A 7497-nucleotide genomic window follows, 5' to 3' on the forward strand; every position below is an offset into this window, starting at 1 on the left:
GCATCTTTTAGTTTCCAGTTGTGGTGAAACAGCTTAATTGCAGTTGGTTTCTACTTAACTTTGTGAGTAATTTGTGTTTATAAAATATCGTTATGAGCTTATTATGGCGTACTCAAATCAGCTGTATTGAATGAAACTTGTTTTTGATGCCTTTTGAGCTGGAATGGGAAACATAAAGAATCAAGATCGAAGTTTACAAGCTGATCATCTTGCTTTTCATCAGTATTACTGGGTGCCTCAACAACCCAAGCGCCTCTAAATCATTGATTTCTAGCTTTATTTTTCAGGTTGTTTCATTACTGTTTGTGTGGCTTTTTTTTCATTGGTGGGCCACTTTCATGTATGGTGTACTTTAAAACCTTTTCTGTGTGCTTAGTTTGAGTCTTCTTTTTTCTTTGGTGTGCCATTTTTTCTCTTTGTATGTACTTTTTGAAAATTGGTGCGCCAATTTCTACTTGTGGTGTGCTGCAAACACATTTTTTTGTGTGCCCACTTTTGCGTGTCAACACATGGTGTACAACACATTTTTTGGTGTGCCACTTTATTGTTATAGATAGTAATATGGTCAAGAAGGAGATGGTGCCTATGTTTGGACAAGTTTATTTGCAATTTTTGTGCAAATTCAGGTTAATTTTTATGCAAACTTGTTGTCCATAAAGACCATATTCATATACAAATTTTGGCCTGCCCTACCTGATGAAATATGCTCTATCAATGTTTCCAGTGTGTTGCAGGTTCATAAACATGTATCCAGGAAAGAGATGGCAGGCATTACCCTGAATAGGGACTCTAAAGAGAGGAAACGACACGCTCTCCCCTGACCGCCAAGTTCGGCCATTTTGTTGAATTAAGACAGTAACTCTAGTATCAATAAAACAAATTATCCATACTACATAGTACAATTTAAGTGTTTTTAATTAAATGTCTTTGAGCACAACTCCCTTCATATAGTCAATATTTCTGAATTAATTTTGAACTCAAAAGAATAAATGAAATACCCATGACCATCAAATTTATTAGGAAAACACTAATCCATGTATTTTGACAAAACCATCAAGAATTGGTGGAAAATGAATGAGCTATCTTTTGTTAGAGTTTAGATTTCTACTTTTTAGGAAGTTTGCATGAAAGGCAAGCATTATTTCAGGGGCACTGAGTAATACCAAAGTACTGCACACTAGATTTCAATTTGAACTTTGGACTCCAATAAATTTGTTTTGTCAAAAGCATCCAAAATAGTCCAATAAAACAGGTGTCATATCTCTTAAGATATATTATTCCATGATTATGAAATATCCAAATGATTTTGAAGAACATGTAGCTCAGAGCTACAATATGTCTACATTTGGATTGAGGGCTACCCCTAGAGTGAGAATCATATTTTCAAAACAAGTTCATCAAATTGCTTGAAATTTGGTCAAGCTGTTTCTGAAACAATTTTCTTCAAATAATATTATTAGCAAAATTTTTTTGACCAATTGTGTGTAGAGTAAATCTTGCTTTATTAAGAAACCCTAATTAGCACTTTTCAGTTGTTGTGCTTCAAGACATGTCATTTAAAAGTCATTTAAAGTATATTTACATGGTTGGTTTGAAGCAGGTACCATCAGTGGTTACAAAAATGATATTAGCCACATATTTTGTTCAATAGTTATGCCAGTAATTGACATTGAAAAATATTTGCATCAAAAGTTTAGGTCTAACTTGGCGGGAAAGGTTTGATGATCACAAAAAAGTGGCGTTTCCTTGCTTTAGTGTCCTTGCCCTGAATCATAAACACAGAGGTAAGTGGTTGTCAACAAGCCCAATCAGAAAGTAGAAAACATTAAAACCGTCTCCAGCTCTCCCTCAGTGCTTCCATCAAAGGGTCAATTCAATTAGATCCCACATAAGCAGATCCTACTATAGCACCACTCTAGCCCCACAGCTCCTCAAATTGTCCTGCTTGCCCTGAGCCAAACCATGGAGTATGGCAATAGTGGAGTTGAAAGCTCTCTAAAACCTTACTAGAAGACGTTTCAGTATTGCGTTACCTCCTAAGCAAATGCTTGAACATGAAGATGGAATTTATTGAGCACTCTGTCAGTGGGAATGCATCAGTGAGGTAACGCATAGCTCTACAAAACCTTGCTAGAAGACGTTCGATCTTCCACCAAGCTTTCCATTCCACTACTGACGTACTCCATGCCGAACATTCAGATCGAACACGGCTGTAGTTGTTGTGGAAAATTAGTCTCTGATTACCATCTATAGTAGAGCTTGCACACAAAGTATTTGTTTCTCAGGCACAGTGCACTGTGGGAAGCCTACCTGCCTGATGAGCACAGAGGGGTCCACCACCAATGTGAATTGTGAAAAGCATTGAGAAGTGTTTCGTTGACATAATGTTGGCAAATTCAAGTGAAAAGAAGCGTCAGGGCTACTAATTTCTCATCAAAATTATGAAAATACAATTTTCCGGCCCACACAAAATCAGCCAAAAGAAGCCTAAGATGCATGAAAATGTGAAAAAGGCCCCAAGATGCAAGTAAAGGTTTAGGATGCAAAACGATGCAAATAAGGGTCCAAGATACGCATAAATCTAATTTGCATAAGTTTGAGAACATGAATCATCAGACATTGATGGAAAATGGATATTGTTTCTTTGCGTAAACGTCCCACTGCAGCATCGAGTGTGTCCGACATAGAAATCCTTGGTCCGGCACAGAGTAGTTTGTAACGGTTTTCAAACAGTACTTTTTTGTCTTCAATAGCCACATGAGCTCTCTTTTGCATAAATGTGAAAAACATGTTCTCTATTTGACTTCCAGTTTAAAACGTCTACCGAAGATGAATGCACTGATTGGATTGCAGAATTAAACTCTGCGGCCCAAAAACAACGTTGATCCAGTACACGATTATCAAACTCATGAGACTCGACAAGATGGGAATTTTTCACAAGCATCTAGCACAAGATTCCGTGAAATGAATTTATCGGGACGACAAAAAACAAAGTGGATTGAGCTGTTCTTCTAATCGATCCCTCGCGACATTAGGCGAAGTTTCCACAGGAATTCTGTACCCTCTCAAGGCTCGACAAAAACTTATTGCGAGTTCGACCCTCTCCCCTACAAATCAAGAGACAGAAACAGCATCGCTTTGAATGACACCAACACAGTCTCAGTACTGTTCTTAGAGCCAACAACTCATGGAATAAACATTATCGCAAAAAAACTGTGCTTAGCAGCCAGTTATTTGATTAGCTAAAAGTCACTTGCACTGGTTTGGAGCCAATCGTGAAATCAAATAAGGAACAAACTTTAAACCAATATTTGTTATGACAGGGCTCGAAAAAAAATCTTTTTGATGGCCAAACACTCCCTAAACATTTTTTGAAAGTACCAACTAGTTTATTTTCACAGGAAAAAGATTTCTCAAACGCTAAGATGACGCCTGCTTAAAAGCAAAAAAGACAGCATTAACCTAATTTTGCAAAAGTTTCAAGCAATTACCAAAGGTTTCAATATATTTCGTTATTTTAAAACCTTTGAAATCAAAAGGCCTTTAATTTGTCGCCTAACTTGGACCCCCAAATTAATACGCTAAGCCATGCAGGTCTCTAGATCAAATTTGATTCCTCTAGGTGCTTTTGTAACTATCACTCAGGGTTAAGATACCTGCGCTAATTTGCAAACGTTTTTATATTTGCTCTTTTGTGTGTAAAGTATTGAGTTCTTGTTTGCATGTTTAGGAAAAGCTTGAGCTTTTGTCAAAAAGGCAAGCACGAATAGTATGAGAAATAGAGTACAACTACTATAGTGCAGTAAACCCAGAAGATTAGGACAATGCAGTATATTATTATCTAAAGGAAGTGCAAAAAGGTATCTTGTACAATGCATCTTCAAAAGTACCCACGAGCTTTTTCCTCAACCAGAACTCGGAAGCAATTGTAGTGAATATCAAGCTTCACACTTTTGAGCCCTCCAATCCCATTGCCCCCCCCCCCCCCATTTTTTCTCATCAAAATTAGAGGTTCTGAGAATAAACATTTGCCTGACAAAAACTCCAAAAAATGAAATTAATTCAAAAAACTTTTCTCCAAGCCCTGTTATGACTGAAATGGTTCGTCTCAATATCTTGTGTGCCCTTAACATTGAAATTGGCAGATGTACCTAGGTGCTGGTTATCTGATCTACTCAGGATTTTATTCTACCTTTTACCGCAATGATAGCATTTTAATACCGAGAAGTTGACCAAGCAATCAATTTACTATGAAAAGGGAGGTCCCAAATTTCAGTCATCTTTTACAATTACATTTTTACAAATGTTATCTAAATTATTAATTCCCGTTTTTTCCGTGAAATTTCATCAACTTCTGTTAAAGTATATACCAAAAGATACTCAATCTCTCCATCAACTGATCAAGTAGCTCAAAGATGTTGGCTCTAAGTACTTCAATTTTATCAAAGACGTCGCATTTTAGTGCAACATTTTCAACAGAATTGGAAGATGCAATTCGACAAAAAACCTCTGGTTCCAGCAAAAAAACCCAACATAAGGATTCAAAAGGCCATGTAATGTGTGATTCAGAATCTGAGAACCACCCATTCCTTCTGTTTTGTAATATTTATTTGAAGGACAACTCGTAATCCATGTGCTATTATGCTTTATCATACTGTTTTTGTCCATCACTTTATTGAATTGATTTAAAATGTTATAATTCGGGGTGCTTTTCTGGAAATAAAAGAACTCCTTCCAAAGCAAGGTGAATTTGCTATTGCTACAAATGTATTGGCGAATTACTCAAAAATGGTAATTCATTAGCAACTAGCAAAAACAATCCAGAAAATGGAAGGACCAAAAAAAATTGCGAGCACGGTTTTGCTAATCCAACACAGCCTTCTTGATTCATGCACTTTTGAGACACTGTATTGGACATGCTCTCTCAAGTATGATTAGGAATTGGGTTGGTTATGGTGCGTCTACACAAACAAAATAAATCTACCAAAACCTGTGGCACGGAAGTTATGGTGCGTCTACACGACAAATAATTGGGCAAATAATTAGCCATTTGACAAACATTGTTTGGCATTTCACAAGCATTTCACAAACATTTCTCGATTTGAACATGTTTAAAGTTTGTTTCCAAAGAGCAAATATTTCGTGGACGACAGCATCCTCCCCAACCCTTCCAACCAAGGAATCCATTTTCAGCCACTACAGAACTTAACTCATTCGATCCACGATGGTTTATAACAAAGAAAACTGTATTGATTGTGATTCATTTTTGTTGGGATTTGCACTTTATGCTCTTTACTCGCATCTAGTCATCACTCTAGTCAATTATAAAAACCATGCGTTTGTCGAATAAAATAACAGTTCTCCAACTCTCTCTGTCACACCAACTTGCCCTCCTGGCTAGCTCAATTTCTAATAGGTTATGGGCCCAGCACCGCCAGCACTGCAATTGTAATGTGAAAAGTGTTTGGCGAGTTGAGTCTAGGAGGGTGGGCAGCAATGCCCATGGAAAAGAGAGTTACTTGGGTGCCGAAAGGGATCGGCGGTTAGTGGTGGGCCTAGTGTGCCCGGTTCGTGGTGGGCCTGTTGTGCCCGGTTCGTGCTGGGCCTAGTGTGCCCGGTTCGTGGTTGGCCTTATGCCCGGTTCATGGAGGGGTTGTGTTTCCCCTGGAACCGAATGGAGGGGCTGCTGTTTCCCCTGGAACCCGAATGGAGGGGCTGTGTTTCCCCTGGAACCCGAATGGAGGGGCAGAGTTTCCTCTGGAACCTGGATGGTGGGCCATGAGAGCCCTGGAGCCTGGATGGTTGGCCATGAGAGCCCTGGAGCCTGGATGGTGGGCCATGAGAGCCCTGGAGCCTGGATGGTGGGCCATGAGAGCCCTGGAGACTGGATGGTGGGCCATGAGAGAGAGCCCTGGAGACTGGATGGTGGGCCATGTGCCTCTGCATGCTATTGACTGTGATATTCCCTATCATAAAGTGAGGGGAAGTGTTGGGATTTGCACTTTATGCTCTTACTCGCATCTAGTCATCACTCTAGTCAATTATAAAAACCATGCGTTTGTCGAATAAAATAACAGTTCTCCAAATCTCTCTGTCATACCAACTTGCCCTCCTAGTTAGCTCAATTTCTAACAATTTTGACACAGGATAACCCCAACTTAGAGTATGAAGGGGCCTGGAATTGTTAATCAATGTTCAAAGTCATCAGATGTCATCCCATCCCCTCTTCATTCAATAGTTACACTTCAATCTCCTATTGAGGATTGAATAATGATGATTGATCGATCAACCAACCAACATATCACCTATCTCCGGAATCCGGATTCATCTCCTCCCGTCCAGACAATGGAAGCGTCGACCCCAGTCAACCCACCCCTCCCTGGACCTGTACTCGGGCTCAGCCCGGCCATGGTCCCGGTCCCTTCTTTTACATCTGTCTGTGAGCAAGACTTGAGCGAGCCAACCCAAACCTAGATGGATGGATTCCTTGACCTCGTCCAAAGAAGACTGATCCGATTCAAGTTGGATCAGATCATCAGAGACAACGGAATCATCGGCCCATACCTGGAGGTTCTTGGCCAATTATTAGTCAGCCCTCGGCCGACACACACGCCCATGATCGGTCCTCTATGTGCATACACCCTTGAGACCTCGGCAGCCAGACCAGCCAGCCACTTTTGGCTGCTCTTTCGTCCATTTCCCTGCCCGCCAATTTTAGCCGTGAAAGCCAGATCAGTCGGATCTCAACGGATCGAGTCCTACCCACTCACTGACTCATTACTTTAAAGCTGCCCATGACCATTTTCTTCCCTGTGAAATGGCGTTTGTTCTTGTGGGCGGGTCCTTATTTGTTCTATAAAACTGAACTCTTTTTAGTCAATGCCATCTGTAATGTTAACTGCATATAAATATCCAAATTGTCTATGTCATGTTTAATGCTCTTACTATATTTATGTTTACGTTTCTGACATGACCTTTCGACTATGTTTTGTTGTCATATTTTGACCCGTACTCGGCTATTAAATAGTTTATGATACTCTTGGAGAGCTGTTGTCCATTTATTCGCGATTATAATGAGTTGGAAAATTGGTCGGGTTTTCGTTACCAAACAATTGGTTTATGAGTTATGATCAAAATGAATTTCGAAAACCTTTCGAAAAGCATTTTTTTATATTAAAATTGCATCATCAGGTGGCTTATGGTATAGTTCATAGAACGGGGTAAAACATGCCTTCAAGTAGTAATCGGTTTCAGCTAAAATATGGCCGCACAGACTGAAATTGACAAAATAAAGGACCTTTTTGGAACGCGAAACGTTCTCATCATGGTAGTGCCCATCGGTGTTTCTTTTTTAAATTGAATTCCTCAGTTTCCCTATGTTCATTATACTGATCATCTCATTTAGCGTGCATAACATAAATATTGAATGAATGACCCATTGGGAAATGATACGATCACTGGCAAGTTCATCTGATTAGAAATCTACATTAAAATATT

At 39.5% G+C, this 7497-nt stretch overlaps 1 long non-coding RNA gene across 1 annotated transcript; it reads left to right on the top strand.

Annotated features, from left to right (window-relative positions):
* The first annotated feature begins 1222 nt into the window (after positions 1–1222).
* On the top strand, positions 1223–6227 carry LOC131886994 (uncharacterized). Its single transcript, XR_009373967.1, has 3 exons — positions 1223–1784; positions 2811–3162; positions 4449–6227. It is a non-coding gene; the product is annotated as an uncharacterized LOC131886994 (long non-coding RNA).
* Positions 6228–7497: the final 1270 nt, after the last annotated feature.

The sequence above is a fragment of the Tigriopus californicus genome, chromosome 9 (genome assembly GCF_007210705.1).
Source record: "Tigriopus californicus strain San Diego chromosome 9, Tcal_SD_v2.1, whole genome shotgun sequence".
Lineage (NCBI taxonomy): Eukaryota > Metazoa > Arthropoda > Copepoda > Harpacticoida > Harpacticidae > Tigriopus > Tigriopus californicus.